General features: G+C 41.4%; 1 protein-coding gene and 1 long non-coding RNA gene across 20 annotated transcripts in view; one reads left to right on the top strand and one right to left on the bottom strand.

The window, feature by feature from the left end:
• The window catches only part of GRIN2B (glutamate ionotropic receptor NMDA type subunit 2B), a 282,448-nt gene that overhangs the window by 99,304 nt on the left and 165,366 nt on the right, over positions 1-17,778 (top strand). The gene's annotated exons all lie outside the window — the stretch shown is intronic.
• Positions 1-17,778, bottom strand: part of LOC310658443 — a 58,745-nt gene that overhangs the window by 35,291 nt on the left and 5,676 nt on the right. For 4 of the 5 annotated variants that reach the window (XR_014502317.1, XR_014502318.1, XR_014502319.1 and 1 more), the window contains exon 2: positions 5,325-5,414. This is a non-coding gene — a long non-coding RNA (uncharacterized lncRNA). Of the gene's footprint in view, positions 1-4,729; positions 5,241-5,324; positions 5,415-17,778 lie in introns of those variants that run through there. The other variant, XR_014502321.1, reaches the window with a different exon arrangement.

Here is a 17,778-nt window from a genome sequence, read left to right as displayed (position 1 = left end):
ACAGAGATCCCTTTAATTAGCAGTCTTTACTCCCGATCTTCACTTGAAGTATGTGCATTTGCTTCTTTCTAATTGTTTATTTCGAGCTGCTGCAACTAGCGTGCGATCAGAGACAGCGTCCAGGAGAGCTGGACCTAAACAAGGGCTTTGTGCCTAGTGCCCTCACCCCCTTCTTTCAAATCTGGGGGTGATTTATGGCCACAGCAGGCAAGACAGTGTTCCCCATTTCCTTGGGGCAACAAGGGAGGCTGCATACTCCCATATCAGCCTCTTAATTACCTCGTGTGAGCTGGAGAGAAGTTATTGTCGGCAATCTTCCAATGCGCCCCTAGCGCCCCCCTCAAATATTCTGCTTTTTTCACAGGAACCATGTATCGGAAACCACAATAATATCCAGGTCTCTGCCCACCAAATGCATATATATATATATATATATATATATGCAGGTTTTGGTGTCCTCGGGTGTCTTCCCGTGTAAAAGTTGGGGTGTCTAGGCGACGTTTCGACGAGGTCTCACTCGTCATCTTCAGGCTGGTGCTTTCGGCTTCTTGTTACTGGAACAGAGCAGGATCTCAGTGTTTGAGTTCCTATAAATACTGTTGAGGAGGTGTGGTGTATAGCCTCCAATGTTCTGGGCAGAGAGGAGGTTCCCAGGCTAGTGTGCCTTTTCTTCTTTTGTTCCTTAATTACTTGAGGGATATCTTGAGTGATTTCTTGAGTGATTTCCTGAATCCCACTTAGGTGGGTCATTAGGTGTGGATTAGTTGCTAAAGCCTTCGTGTCTTGAACTCTTGAACTTTGTGAAGAGTTTTTCTGAGAAGATGGCTGTACTGCACTTGGTTGTGCTCTGGCTTGGCTTCGTGTATAGGGGCGAGCTGTGGTTTTGTGGCCTGTGCCAGCCAGATCTGTGTAGGGATTGCAGGGGGGTGCAGCATCCGGAGGTGCCACCCTGGTTTGGCTACTGGATGGTGTCTGTAATTTATCTGTGGAGAGGGTCTGGGTTTGGGTCTGGTGTGGTTGATTGGTGATGGCGTTCTGTGTGCCTCTGGATCTGGTGTCAGATCTAAACTAAACCAAACCAACTAAACTAAACCAAACCAACAAAGATCTACTCACTCTTCACCTCAAACTCTGTAACAAAATCCACCCTGCACTCTGGGACAAATGCAAACAACTAGCCGTCTGGAGAGCTGAAACGGAGACCTCACACAAGACAGACACACACACCAACAAACTCCACAAACTAGAGAAACGCCAGAAGCCCAGCCACCCTCCACAACAACCCATGAAACAAACAGTACATAACATATCAGACAGGATCCTCACCTCAACTGAAACCAAAGTACTCTCCAAAGGTTTCAACTTTGCAGTCGCCCCGAGACGCATCCCCACGGAAAACATCATATGCGGAGTCGAAGCTAGCCTAACCAAAATCAATCCAGATGAAGCCAATAAAATCAGACTTGAAGTCACCAACATCCTCTGCTCCAGCAAACCACCCAGAAGCAATTTACACAAAGAAGAACAGAAAGCACTCACCAACCTGAGGAAAGACAACAACATAATCATTCTCCCAGCAGACAAAGGTAATGCCACTGTTGTGATGAACACATCGGACTACCAAGCAAAACTATCAAATCTACTCCAAGACCCTACCTACCAACCTATAAAAACAGATCCCACCACCTATCTGGAAAAAACCACCAAATCCAAAATAAAAGCCTCTCCTATCAGTGAAGAAATCCAGCTAAGAATCATCCCCAGAGAAAAATCATCCAGATGCCCCAAACTCTACGGCCTCCCCAAGATACACAAAGAAGGAACACCACTCAGACCAATAGTCAGCTCCATAGGCTCACCTCTACAAAATCTCGCTAAATTTCTCGCCAAGCAACTTCAGCCCTATGCAGAATCCATCTCTTCACACGTTCCAAACTCCTTCCAGTTCATAGAAACAATAAAGAAGCAAAACCTACAACCCAATGACCTACTTGTGAGCTTCGATGTTGTATCTCTCTTCACACAAGTGCCCATTAATGAAGCCTTGACAGCCATTCAAAACAAATACAATCCCCCCGAATACATCTTGGACCTGACCAACCACTGCCTAACCAACACGTACTTCATCCACAATGGACAAAGATACAAACAGATAGAAGGAGCACCTATGGGATCACCCCTCTCACCGGTCATCGCTAACCTGTACATGGAACACTTTGAAACCAATGCTTTAGACAAGTCAGAACACAAACCCAAACTTTGGCTCAGATATGTTGACGACACCTTTGTAATTTGGCCACACGGGAAGGAAAAACTGGATAGCTTCCTCACACATCTCAACAGCCTACACCCCAAAATACAATTCACTATGGAAATAGAAGCCAACAACCAACTTCCCTTCCTTGACGTCCTAATCTACAAAAAACCTGATGGCTCCCTAGGACACACTATCTACCGGAAAAAAACACACACCAACCGCTACTTACATGCACAATCACACCACCACCCTGCACAAATAAACTCCGTAGCCAAGACTCTCATCTCCAGAACCAAACGCCTGGCTGACGAAGACCACTTGACAACTGAGTTACAGAATCTCTCAAATGTGTTAATTGCCAATGGATACCAGCAAAACAGGGTTACGAAGCTAATCCAAAAAGAAACACCCCCCAAAAACCAAGACACAGAAGAAAACAATGGCATAGCCCTCCTTCCTTATATCAAGGGCACTACAGATAAAATTAGCAAAATCCTCCATAAACACAATATCAAAACAGCCTTTTGCACCAACCAAAAAATAGCCAATATCCTCAGAAACCCCAAGGATAAAATTCAGTTGGAAAACCAAGGGGTCTATGAAATACCCTGCAAAGTCTGCCCAGCCACGTACATTGGACAAACAAACAGACGAATAAATGCACGTATCGCAGAACACAAGAATGCCGTCAAAAAAGAAGAAAAAACTTCCTCTCTTTTCCAACACATGAAAGAAACAGGACACGAAATTAATTTTGCAGATTCCAAATTGCTCTTTAACATGGAACATCACCACAAGAGAATAATCATGGAAGCCATCGAGATAGAGAAACACCCTCACAACATGAACAAGCGTGACGACACATCCCGCTTGCCAGACATCTGGAAATTAGCCCTCCCCACAAAATCTGACACCAGATCCAGAGGCACACAGAACGCCATCACCAATCAACCACACCAGACCCAAACCCAGACCCTCTCCACAGATAAATTACAGACACCATCCAGTAGCCAAACCAGGGTGGCACCTCCGGATGCTGCACCCCCCTGCAATCCCTACACAGATCTGGCTGGCACAGGCCACAAAACCACAGCTCGCCCCTATACACGAAGCCAAGCCAGAGCACAACCAAGTGCAGTACAGCCATCTTCTCAGAAAAACTCTTCACAAAGTTCAAGAGTTCAAGACACGAAGGCTTTAGCAACTAATCCACACCTAATGACCCACCTAAGTGGGATTCAGGAAATCACTCAAGAAATCACTCAAGATATCCCTCAAGTAATTAAGGAACAAAAGAAGAAAAGGCACACTAGCCTGGGAACCTCCTCTCTGCCCAGAACATTGGAGGCTATACACCACACCTCCTCAACAGTATTTATAGGAACTCAAACACTGAGATCCTGCTCTGTTCCAGTAACAAGAAGCCGAAAGCACCAGCCTGAAGATGACGAGTGAGACCTCGTCGAAACGTCGCCTAGACACCCCAACTTTTACACGGGAAGACACCCGAGGACACCAAAACCTGCATTCCTGTACCCGTGAAAATCTACGAAAGCAAATATATATATATATATATATATATAAAATATATCAATCATTGCTATTGCTATTGTTATTAACGTTCCTATAACATTTTTGTAGGACTAATCATATTCAAAGTGGCATACAATAGAGGGACAAAAGCAACAGAATTAAAATACGACAAACATAGACACACAGTGAATTATCCCACATTAAACATAAAAGCTGCAGTATTCATGTAAAACAACTGAAAATAGCAGAGTACTAAATATTCAAAATGGTGATTTTCATAGTCCATCTAAAAAGCTTCTCAGTTTCATTATGTCAGTATCTGCTCTTCTAAATGTTTGTTCTCCTGTTGTTTCTCTTCCAATTTTAAATGTTATTATTACTTCTTTGTTTAACACTTTTTGTTAGTATCAATATCCTGCACTATACAAGGTCTGTATAAAAAATGCAGAAGTGGAGATAACAGTGATTATATTTGTCTGGAGACCATAGTATGGAACGTGGTTTCTAACAGACCTTTGAGCCATCCTTTCCTTAGGTGAACCTAAAGGAATTGCAAGTTAGCATGATTTTACTGAAGAATTTTGTCTCTAAGCAATTTCATGAGAACATGTCATAGGTTATTTTGTCATTCTTTCCTGGACACAGGTTATTTTATAGGGTTTTTTCTGCTCTCAATACAGTACTTTGTCAGTTTAATTAAGTTTAAGCAGTTGGATCTCTGTGTGCATGTTGCTCTGTCTCAGCAACAATTAGGGGGCAAAGTGTCTATCTTAGGTGCTGTCCTAGTAACCTGTGTGTGTGTGTGTGTGTGTGTGTGTGTGAGAGAGAGAGAGAGAGAGAGAGAGAGAGAGGACTAACTGTTTTTCACGCACAGTATATCCACATTTAATAATTCTTGATCAGTGAAGCTGTTATGAACCCATATTGTGTCCATTGAAGAATGTCTACCTATTGCAATCTGCTCTAGAGCCCATTGCTATTCCACTGCTAAAGGAACCAAGTGCTGTACTGGTTAGTCAGTTTTGCCTATAAGGTTTCAGAGTTTGGGGCTTTGTCATTCTGTGTCTTCTGTATGGACCATGAGGTTTAAGGGAGGGGTGGGGAATCTGCATGGCTAATTGTCAGGGATGATGGGAGTTGTAATCCAAGAACATCTGGAGCACCACAGGCTCCCCATACCTGGCTAAAGGAAAGAAATGACTCTAGGGATAGCACTGGCTTTTCATCTGCTATATTTGACTACTGCCTTCACAGCACTGTGTGAGGAAGAGTCTTTTTTCTTACCTATAGATTGCTGTTCTTTGAGATGTGCAGTGGATGCAGCTTTCCTGGAATAGTTTCTGAACCATAAATCTCAATTCTGAGATCTAGGTCAATTAGATAGCTTCAAACCTCAGGGATGGCTTTCTATTGTTAATTCCTTTAACGTTTTCTTTGTTCCTGGTTATTTCTTAAATAATGTACAATACATTTTTTTACTGTTTGAGCAGTGTTGATGTTTGGGCTTAGTCTGGGAACTTTGGTATCTGCTCACCTTAGTATCTTAGCAACATGATGGTGCCTCAAAGATGCCACAACACTCTCCCAGTGCTCCGTTGAAGAATGGAAATTTCTTTCTCTTTCCCTGCCAAGAGGAGACAGTAGTCTTACTTGTAGCTGGGTAAAGTACTAAATTGCAAACTAAAGAGGAAGAAATGATTATAGGGTAAGACAGAGGAAGGAAATTGAGATGGTGGTCTTGACCCTGGCTTACCACCCAAAATGATTTCTGTTTTGATGATTGATATTAATAAGGAAATGAACCACATTCAGTATTGAAGAGGAAAAGTGTAGGAAGCTTTAAGACAGAAGCCATACTTGTTTGTGTACTACTAAACACAACTTTGGATATATTGGCTAGTGAGCAACAACAGACTGAATTTCCTAACTGTTTGTATCTTTGTGGACAATCATGTTCTGTGGTATCTCTTCCAATCTGATGTATAGTAAATTGTAGTTCTGGCTAGCTGCTTCCAACTGCAGGGGAAAATCATCAAGAAATTAAGATTGCAACAAGTACAGTAGAATAGGTGTGAGGATCTGACACCGTTTGGGAACAGTGCTAATGTATTGTAGCCATTTTCTATCTTCTCGCTGTCCCCCAAATTCGTATGACAACAGTATATTTGCCTGCATCCATGTCTGTTTGCCCGGATGTATGTCTGCAATGCTCAGAGGGTGGGAAGAAGCTGTTGCAATGTGTCTTATGCTACCAAAATGCCAGAAGCAAGCTGGCGGCTCCCTCTGTGCAGCAGCTATAAAATATAGACACGCTCTTGAATAATACATTGGCATTTTATTAACTAGCAGTAGCATGAGCTTTAGTTAGTTATTCTCTCTTTTCTGTTCCTCTAGTTCATGCTAGCGGGAGAGATATATCTTAAATTATTGCTAATAACCAATGTTGAAGGGGCCATATGCAGCAAAGGGCAAGGCTGTGAAGATGTTGTTCAGCTGTATTTCTCAGGCAGCACCACTAATCACTGTCATCTTGGATATGTAGTTTCTGTAATTTGAAAAATACACTGAGTGCAAAAGGATGGTTTTTCTAAAATTAAAAGTAACTTCTGAAACAAATCTACTCGAGATAGTTCAATGAGTAGATCTCATCCTTCTGCCTGTAACTAAACATGTGCACAATATGATACTCTATTGTTTTCCTAGAACATGTTGTTCCTTCAGTTCTTAACATGGCAAGCATTTTCATCATTTCAGGATAACAGCCATACGTAGGATTATCTTCAGTCTTTTCTTCAAACTTCCTTGTTTTATTTTTGTTCACAATAAACCCATGCATTGCAATGCTGATTCTTATATCCAGAGCTCTATACTGTATTATTATTATTATTATTATTATTATTATTATTATTATCATCAATACTTTGCCAGGACCATTCAAGATCTGAGACTTCTACAAACGATGCACATTAAATTTACAGAGATTTGCTTGCTTTAATCTCTCCCTCTCTTTTCTTGTTGCCTCTTTTACTTCTTCCCACGACTGGGATTCTCTTTCCATTGTTGCCTATCTAAAAATTCCTTAAAATATAATCTTTTATCTTGTTTCCTCCCCCTAATACTCCCCCCGATTTATCATTATAAAATGAAAAAAATTAAAAGGTTTATCAGCTTGAAGTGCTTTATAAATTACCCATTTGTACATCCTTAGCTCCCTTTCTGTTCCCCTGCCCTCTTGTACCTTGCTCATTTTTGTCCACAAGCCTCTGAGCAGGGATGTGAAGTGCTCAGTTCTGTGAAGTGCTCAGTTTATTTTAAGCTTTATGCTGCTGCTGCTACTACTACTACAGTATTGATATGTTGCAAAGAGCTATTTAGAATAGAGTAGCCTCAAGGACAAAATTGCTTCAAAATCTAAAACAACAACAACCTGTAATGCATTAGGTCAGTCAACACCCATATCTTAACTTAAAATATTCTGAATGCCCACATACATCAACTTGTATTGGAACTCTCAAAAAGAGCAAACTGTTTTCTGATATCATGCTATATATTTTTAAAGCTGCATTTTAATAACACAAATTTATTATAGAGATATACACTTCACATTTCAAAAATATACTTGCATCATAAAAGTTTCATTTTCTTAAAACTTTAGTTTTTGAGTAGAGCCTAATATATGTTCTAGGGACGTGGGTGGCACTGGGGGTTAAACCACAGAGCCTAGGACTTGCTGATCAGAAGGTCGGAGGTTCGAATCCCCGCGACGGGGTGAGCTCCCATTGCTCGGTCCCTGCTTCTGCCAACCTAGCAGTTCGAAAGCATGTCAAAGTGCAAGTAGATAAATAGGTACCGCTCTGGCGGGAAGGTAAACGGCGTTTCTGTGTGCTGCTCTGGTTCGCCAGAAGCGGCTTAGTCATGCTGGCCACATGACCCGGAAGCTGTACGCCAGCTCCCTCGGCCAATAAAGTGTGATGAGCGCTGCAACCCCAGAGTCGGTCACGACTGGACCTAATGGTCAGGGGTCCCTTTACCTAATATATGTACTAACTGCCATGAATGTCTATTTTATACTCTTTTAAGGTAGTTGAATGTGCAAGTTTTCAGGGCATTGAGGGATAAAGAGTCCAGTGGCACTAGGAGCAGTTGGTGTGATGGCTAAGCTACCATCTTCACCCAGCATTGCTGCAGTTCACCTGGATAGGGAGGTCTGTGCAGGCACAAGGGCAGAGCCAATCTCCTCCTTCTCCTGGTGCTCCTGCACAGCTCCACCTGCCCTGTCCTGATAAGCTGCAGTGGATGCTGGTGTTGGGTACCATTTCACTGTGGAGAGTGTACTAACTTATGGTCTCTGTGTGTGGTTTGGGAGCTGCACAGCCAGGGAAAAAACAATGCTATCCAGGGTTGTAAAGACTGCAGAGAGAATTATTGGGTGCCCTCTTGCCACCTTAGATCAAATCTATGTTGCCAGGTGCCATAAGAAAGCGGCAGAGATAGCACATGACAATAAGCACCCCGGAAATGATCTCTTTCAGCTTCTGCCTTCTGGAAGAAGGTATAGGGTCATACAGGCCAGGACTAGCCGCCTGAGAAACAGTTTTTACGCTAATGCAATTCCGGCTCTAAACGCAGCATAAGGGGTCTCTGTAGTATAGTGTATTTTAAAATGGGGTTTTAGAGTTTTTAGGGGTTTTTAAATGTTTTATGTAGTTTTGTGGTAGTTTTATGCAGTTTTTTATGTAGTTTTATGTAGTTTTGTGGTAGTTTTATGTAGTTTTTATGTAGTTTTATGTAGTTTTTCAATTTCATTGTTCTGCATGGGACAATGACAATAAATATATTGTATCGTATCATATCGTATCGTATCGTATCGTATCGTATCGTATCGTATCATATCGTATCGTAGGTGGTTCTGCCCCATCACACCAGGTAGTCCTGACTAAAGGAGCAAATGCAAAAGGAAATGAATCACATAGAAAAACTGAAGGTTATAATCAAGAAGAATCTAGAGAGTAGGTCAGTTCAGTAGTTGTACAATTATGGACATGCATATGCAAGGTCAGATGAGCATATGTCTGGATATAAAAAAAAGTATGAACAAGAAATATTTTCATTTGTCATTTCACTGAAGAAATCACCTGTAAGTTAGCAGGAAAAGAACTATTTATAGTTCTTGATACCAGTAGTGGATTTTTGGCATATTCGGATGAATGACAGAAGTCCTAGGTTCTGTACATTCAGTGCAACTTTTGACAGATATAAGGTTTATAAGATTACTGAGTTTTACTGGATGTAAATCCATGAAATTGTTTCCAGGCAGTTAAAGAGTAGCTAACAAAAGCAGCTGAATGGAACTGAATCTGTGAACCATTTCCCTGCAAGATTAGGTGCTGTATTGTTGTGGCAGAAAGGCTCACCTATTGCACAGGCAAAAAAATAAATAATCTGTGCTCAAATAGGAAAATAAATATTGGTAACCATGTTGGGCCATACATAATTCCATTTATTCATCTCTGTAAAATCAGTGATGGAGGAAACAAACCATAATCCACAGGAGCCAATTTTTAAAAAATGTTTGCATTATATACTCCAAGGAATCCAAGGATGGGTACGAACATTAAATAAATATCAAGTACAGGCAGACAGGTAACAGTTGCTGGTGCTCTATCAAGGGCATAGGTGAGCAAATGAAACTGTTTGTAGCACAAGTGCCTGTGTGAGTCCAGGAAAGGTTTTGGTCACTGAGATACCTGTGGCTGCATCATTGTTGTTGTTGGCACCCGTCTATCATAGGAGACAGTAGAAGAGTGCACCTACAGCCATTGCCTTAGCTGCCTTGCCAGTACACTTGTCCAGCTCAGGGTTCATGGAACAGTTGTTGGTTATGGTGGAACCCAGGTAGACATTTGGGTTTGTCTATCACCTCAAGCAGGTGGACCAGTGCTGACACATAGAGTGCTGGAATAAGGTGTACCAGATACAATGTGTATGTATGTCTCTCTCACACAAAATCAATGTGCACACATAGAGGGAGATGTAGTAGGAAGCAGATTGTTCTGCATGTAGGGAAGTAATAATGCAAGAAGAGGAGCAGGGAAGCGAAACCTAGGACAGCAGCCATTTTAGGATCAGTTGTAGTGTTTTACTGCGTTAAGTAAAGTTTTATTTGTTCCACACTTCAGTCTCCCCTGGCATCATTTAATAAAGCTTGCAGCAGCAAGTCTTGCAGTCACAGCCCCAGGGAGGTTCAGAGTGAAAGTTGGTGAGGGGGATAGAGGAAGCATCATGGGGCAGAGAAAGTAAGAGTAATGTTTAGTGTCATTCATGGGCTAAAGCAAACAGAGTTTTTAAGGCAATATTTGAATAATTAATTAATGACCAGAGGGACGAATCTTGCTCTCAGAGCAATAAAATATGCATTGTGTGAGTTTTAGCGAACAGTCCTTCCTCCCCTCCTCTCTCCCTTTCCCTCGCTCCCACTTGGACCAGATGATTGATTTCAGCACCCACTCTGCTTGCTTCTAGCACTGACACAGTTGTCTGTTGTGTCACTGAAATAATTTCTGATGCTGGAGATCGGTGACATTCTGTTCGCTGTTGGAGTACTATAAACAGCTCTAGCTACCTCATCTCAATACAAATGCAGCAGGAAACTGGAAAAAGGTTCAGAAAAAGAACCATGGGTATGTAAGACTTCCATACAGGGAGAGGATGCCTTAGGACAGAAAACAGGCAGGAAAGAGCTAATAAAATAAAAGCATTTCTCTGTGGTTTTGAATAACAATGACAGTAGAAGAGCTGCTTATTCTGGTTAATATAAGAACCTACTGAAATTAATGCACATCAGATCTAAAACAAGAAATGGGGTCTTTTGGTTCTGTGCACAGCTCACCAGTGGAACAATGATTGAGCTGATAGCCAGTAATATAATCAGATTTAAAATGGGCCAGAGATATTTGTGAAAATCAGGACTATTAGTAGGAGCCAGCTAAAATACTCAGAGCTGACATCGGTATGGTTCTATGCAGACAGGATCCGTCAGAAGTTCAAAGTGAAAAATGAAGTATCCTATTAGTGTAGTTCTGAAGGACTAACTCACAGTTGGAGAAGACACATTGCATGTGGATGGTCCCAGTTTTAAGCCCAGACATCTCTAGTTAAAAGAATTGCAGTACAGTGGTACCTTGGGTTAAGAACTTAATTCGTTCTGGAGGTCTGTTCTTAACCTGAAACAGTTCTTAACCTGAGGTACCACTTTAGCTAATGGGGCCTCCCGCTGCCGCCGCACAATTTCTGTTCTCATCCTGAAGCAAAGTTCTTAACCCGAGGTACTATTTCTGGGTTAGCGGAGCCTGTAACCTGAAGCGTCTGTAACCTAAAGCATCTGTAACTCGAGGTACCACTGTAGAATAGTTGGGAGATTCTGTTAGATTTTAGAAAGTCCTAGGCACAGTGCTTGGCTAAAGGAACTTAATATTTACTCAATGGCCCCATTTAGACATAACCCAAAACTATAGCATGTTTCAAAATCAAACCAGAGGCTCTTGCATCTCCTTGTGCCTTTTGTCTTCTCCCACAAGTTAGCGGAGGATATTAGAATCTTCTGCTTCTAATTCACAGGAAATCACCACCACTATTTCTTTCCAAATGCAAACTGTAGCTTGGTCACAAATCAGGAGCCCACATCATGTTTCAGTTATAGTTTTAGGGCAAATTATAATTTGGGCAAAATGGCAATCTATGGTTTACCTTAAGTATAAGCAGAAGCTTCTAATCCTTTCCCTCTCAAATGCTCTCTATCCTCCAAGCTATAGTGCTGGAGGATATTGCACTGCAAGTCCCATGAGACCTAGTTAGCATGTCCAATGGTGAAATATGATGGGAGTTGTAATCTAACAATCTTCTTCTTTGGCGATCACTCGTAGCCAAGTAAGATTGTCTTCCATAAACATGGTTTTAACAATGAGTCTGTATACCTTAATCAACAACAATAATAAACAATATAAACAATGAAATATAAACAATAAACAACAATAATAAACAATATCTGGAGGTCCACAGGTTCTCCATTTGTGGTTTGAAGAGTTATCTGAATGTGACCAGTATAAGACATTTCCTTTATGTTTTCTTGCCTATTTCATTGTTTGTATTTTGTACAGATCCTTTTTAGAGGCAAGTCTCTGACTGTTGCTTTCATTGAGATAGGTGGTATTTATATTTTTGAATTCAGTTCTATAACTTACACATCCACTGTATTATTTCTACTGATTCTTTACATGGTTATTGGCAATGTTTTGCTGATCAGTGATGAATGTGAGGGAACTATTTCTGATAACGTCATTAAATGTTGCTGGTTCTCAATATCTGCCCACTCTATGGTCTCCTTGAATTCACTTGCTGAGAATTGTGTTAGTAAGAGAAACTGGGTGTTTGCTTCTTCTAACACTTCATTCAGTCCTCTTTGATTTCAGCATACTGCCCAGGGACTGACAAGCCAGAATAGCTTGCCCTCTGAGTGATAGAAAATGTGTGTAACATGGATTCCTGGACATAAACATTTCCCATGATAAAATGGACTAGAAAATCTGCAAGAAAGAAACCAGTTGGTACTATAATCTTTCACTGCATAATCCCATTTCCCCCCTCTTCTAGAAGTTCAACCATTTAACACCACAAATAGCCAGTTCTTTATGCTGTGGGGTGATTCAGAGTTGCCATGGCAATGAGGGCTGTCGTTCCAAATTAGGACATGTTCCTGCTGCTTTTTTCTACATGAGCTTTCCTCTTGTCTTATCTCTCTCCTTTACTATTTTCTTTTTTAAAAAAATGATGCTATAGCTGAGAATGTTACCAATTTTTCCTCTCACCCCTTGAAAAGGACAATATTTTATATGAGTCTGCATTAATTCCCATGAATCTTGTGCCAAAACAGGCAGCTGTGCCAAATTTCACACTATGTAATTTAAATTTACTTGTCCTGTATTGAACTTGTGGAAGTGATGAACCAGCCCCCTTGTGATCAGAGCACTGCAAGAACCAGGGGCTTATTTAGAAAAAAATGGAGAATTCAGAACTGCATCCTGGACCATTTGTTTTCTGTGAGACCAAAGGTATTCTTTTTCACATGTTGTTGTTTAGTCATGTCCGATTCTTCGTGACCCCATGGACCAGAGCACGCCAGGCACTTCTGTCTTCCACTGGCTCCCACAGTTTGGTCAAGCTCATGCTGGTAGCTTCAATAACACTATCCAGCCATCTCGTCCTCTGTCATCCCCTTCTCCTTGTGCCCTCCATCTTTCCCAACATCAGGGTCTTTTCCAGGGAGTCTTCTCTTCTCATGAGGTGGCCAAAGTATTGGAGCCTCAGCTTCAGGATCTGTCCTTCCAGTGAGCACCCAGGGCTGATTTCCTTAAGAATGGATAGGTTTGATCTTCTTGCAGTCCATGGGACTCTCAAGAGTCTCCTCCAGCACCATAATTCAAAAGCAGTATCTGGTAAATAGATCAGTGGACTAGGGGTAGTTGGCGACTCCCAGAAATTGGAATGCTAAATGTTCCATCCACCCTTCCCATCCCTCTGGTCCACACAACTAAAGTTTGTTCTGCTTGCTCTAGAGCAGCTCTGCCCATGGAAGACAGATACTGTTTTCTGCACAATAGCTGAGTGAAAAACAGAGGGGTGCTCCTGTCCTCCTGCCCTGTGTAAACAGCCTCAGGCCTTGGGCTGGTCACTGCTGGAAACAGATTGCCTGACAATGAGATGAATTGAGAGAAATGGCATGCCAAGACCACAAATTGAGTACACAGAACTTCACTGAACCACTCCTCTGTTTCTGCATTTGCTGATGTACCCCATACATGGTACTGAAGGCTAACTAGTGAGGTTGAGAGAGGCCACAGAAAAACAAAATAAAGAGGTAGGATCTGAGTACAAATAACCAAACTCCAATAATTTCCCCATTGGTTAACTTTACTTGAAATTATTTTCCCACCTAGATTCCCACAAATCAATTCTCTTTCAATTAATTTACCACTAAAATATTCTTTCCCCATCCCAGCCAAAGTAGGACCCCCTTTCCTCACACTCAAGCCTGCCAGAGCGCTCCTTCCCAATCCTCTATTCTCTAATCTCCATTTTTCAAAGGGTAGGACTTAGAAAACAATGACAAGTGGGTTGGTAGAGAAAACCTCTTTATAATAGTTACTTTTTAATATTTGCCATAAAACAAACTTGCATATCCCTTCTCAGCCTAGGCTGAAGATGGTTAAAAAAAATAAAAAAATAAAAAAATAAAAAAGGGAAGGAAAAGAAAAGGAAAGGAAAGGAAAGGAAAAAAGCAAGCTTTATGGCAAAATTTTAAAATTAAGGACTTGCAACCCCTGGCCTCCAATGAGACTGTACTGTTGATGGGTGGGAAGGTTTGCCTTAACTTTTCCCTCCCCAGCTGCAGTCGCACCGACATTGCTCCTCCTCTATTATTGTTAGCCTTAGGGACAAAAACCAATTGTAGCATGCATGGGGTTATTTTTGCCCAGGATTGCAGCTGAGAAGAGAAAAGTCACCCCTCTCTGTGCACTGCAGACTTGATGGAAGCCAGACCTACTCCATGCCTAGTATTAAATAAGAAAACCCTTAAGATGTGGTTGCTAATAACATGTTTAGCATCACATGCCATTTGGTTCTTAAGGATGTAGATGTTGAGCTGCCAGATGGGTACTACTATTTTGTCTATGAGTTGTTTCTGGCATGGTCTAGCATCTGGTTGTCATAGTCAAAACCCCCAGCTTGCACTCATGGCTGGTTCTCATGGACAATGCTTGTTCGGTTCTTGGCTTAAGCCCAGTGTCTGCTCTTCATCCTTCAAGTGGATTCATAAGCCTCAAATCAGATTTGAACTGGTTCTGATGCAGCACATTCATGTAAAAATAAGCATATGGATGTATTATGTACAGAACTTGAGTATTCAGGTTGCAAAATTGTGGCAGGTGCAGTGGAATCGTTATATACTTAGGAGTTGATTTTTGTGTGAATGCCCAAACCTAAAGTGATGTTGGCCTTTCTTTTGTGAGAAGTTATGGCTGACATGATCTTTGTTCTGACATCATCAGTGCCTTTTGCTAATGTTTCCTTCCTGATGGCATGCCAGGGCTGCTCATGCAGCTGCAGTGGAATAATATCTTACACACTCCCACCTTCAGGGAGGGAAAAGCACATTGCTTAGAGCAGGGTTCACTCAGCAAGATGTGGAAGAGAGCAGCTGCGTCACTGAAGAAACTTTAGCATTGGCCCTGAAGAATGTCAGGAAAACAAATGCGGCACAAATCCTTTCCTGACCCCCCCTTGCAGTGAAGCAAGTGATGAACAGGAAAGAAAGGGACTGAAGGGGATGATAAAGACAAAATCCGAGACCTCTGGCTGCAGGAGAAGTGGAAGTTCTTCTTACAGGGTTTATCCAACCCAAGTGCTCCTACTGCTGCTTGCAGTGATGAGCTAATCTCCATAGATTTGGTGAGCCAATTCCAAAAGTTTATATGCTTAGTCAGACCTTTCTGATTTGAAGACAGGTTGGAAAACAGCCAGGAACAGACTTTTCTTACAAGATTTCCAGTGCTTCATCATTAAAGCTGTGCTTGAAGTACACTGAAAATAGCTTTTCCTTGCAATACGTTGCTACCTTGACTTTCTGTCCCAGCTGGCATGCAGGGACAACCACAATAATGAAGTGGCCTGGGATTCAGGAGTGACTTTCTGGTCGTTTCTCCTTTTAGTTTAATCTCTTCCTGTCATTCCAGAGATGTTTTCATTCTGTCCTTGCTGTTTTGTGTCGTGGTCTTGTGCGTTCTCTGGAATTTGCAAGCTGGTAAACTACAGGGCTGAACATGAATGGAAGAAGTAGTAGTAGCAAGTGGGAAATGTGAGCTTAAAAACACCTGTAAGTGAGAGACGGGAGTATAAGAGTTGGAGAGGAAAAGAAGCAAATAAAAAAACTGGTACAGCAGGGAAATTTGTGGATAGCACTGTTTCCAAGAAATTGCAGGGGATTATTTAGCATTTAAGTGCCAATCCTAAAATGGTTTGGGGACTTGAAAACAACAACAACAACCTTGGCAACACAGACTAAGGGCTTATTGATAGAATCTGAAGAACAACAATATTTACATAGCACCTTCCTTAAGTGTTTGAAGTGCTTTATCTGCATTATCTTAGTAATCAATACAGCAGTGTAATATATGCCAGCACTATCATCATCCTCATATTATAGATGGAAGATTGGGCTGGAGAGATAGTGGTTTGCTACTATCACTGAGTGAATTTATGCCTGAGCTGAGATTTGAACAAGAGACCTCCTGAGGCACTTCCAGACCTGTCAGTAGTTTTGGGTGGGATTCAATCCCATACCAGCTAATTTAGGTTGTGTAGTTAAAGTTGGTTTGACACTTGTGCAACATATCCATTTATTCCCCCCCCCCATTATTGTTTTTGTGATAAGGAAAATGATGGGGAAATGCCCTAAAAAGTGTGGGGGCAAACAAATCAGAATGAATGTTCAATAAATAGGTCATATGGGAGAGACCCTGGTTCACAACTATGCTTTTTTACTTTCCTGTTATGCAATCTCTTTTATCGCAGTCACAGTGCCTGCACGTGGCAATGTTACATGTGAATTAGGCAGGCACATTCCCCACCCCATCCCTGAGCAAACTGTGAACAGAACCTGACAGAAACTGATGAGCATGTTCATTAATCCATCTGAGGAATGTTGTAGTCCCCGTGTAACATTTCCAAATGGAGGCGCTCATCCAATTGCTTTTAAAAGTCATTCTGTGAGCACAGAACATTATGTTGGAAGTGGCTCAAAGTTAATCCCAAGCCATCTTTTTCATCAGGCTGATGATGATGTAACAGTTTCCTTCATGGGAATGTTTTATTAGGTTTTTTTTTTTTGTGGAGGAGCACTTAAATTAGAACTGAAAATATACATGGATTTTTTGTAAAAAAAGATAAAATCTTGTCTTCTTGCCTTTCAAGTCTTTTGAATTATAAGTCTCTAGGCAGGCATTTCTCTTTTTATTCTGTTTGTACAATGCATCATCATTATTCCATTGTCTCCTACTCACGTATCTCTCCTAAATAATTTGCTGGGATTTGGAAATCTCATTTAACATTTTCCATGTACATGCGGAGTCCACAGGAAGAAGCTAAAAGCACTCTGGTACTGTTGACTTGCGTGTGCCCACAGAACATGAGTGTCTGTCTCCTACGATGGTAAAGCTGCCCTACAGACCCAGGCTACTATTCTACTGCTGTCTATTCTGACTGGTGGCAGCTGTCAGTGAGCTATTCCCCATGCCAGTGACATGAATGCGTTTGATCAATGTTCACCTGGATTTCCTGAATCTGCAGGATTTGGGAGCCACTTGTGACCTTGGAAACAGCTGATGGATATGAGATTTAAATCCCAAACTTTCAGGAATGTACTCAAGTGTTATTGTTGTTAGCCGCCCTGAGCCCAGCTTCGGCTGGGGAGGGCGGGATATAAATAAAATTGATTATTATTATTATTATTATTATTATTATTATTATTATTATTATTGATTACATTCCCGACATCAGAGCAAAGTATGGATTGTTTTTTTCATACATGCCCATTTCCTTATTCCTCTATAATGTAATATATTTCCTCTTATATAGTACGATCCATTCCCTTCCACCAATTTAATACAAACAAATGATGAAAGCCTTCTGGAAAACATACTTAAGATTAGGAATAGCATCAGCCCGAGTCTTGCTAAGATACCTGCAACTAGTGCACTTTGTTTGGAAGTAAGAACTGAGGGCTGGATAAGCAAAAGCATTAAAAGCAATGTGCTTTTCTCCAGGAATGGACAAAATTCAAATAAACATTTGTAAAGGCGCATCTCTCAAGAAGACTGGAAAAGTAAATAAAATGATTCGAAGGGCAGATCCATTCAAACAGGCCAGCGTTCTTG

The sequence above is a fragment of the Podarcis tiliguerta genome, assembly GCF_965153285.1.
Source record: "Podarcis tiliguerta genome assembly, chromosome: 10".
In the NCBI taxonomy this organism is placed as follows: Eukaryota; Metazoa; Chordata; class Lepidosauria; order Squamata; family Lacertidae; genus Podarcis; species Podarcis tiliguerta.
The sequence above is the reverse complement of the archived record's forward strand: the minus strand, read 5'-3'. Positions and strand labels throughout refer to the sequence as shown.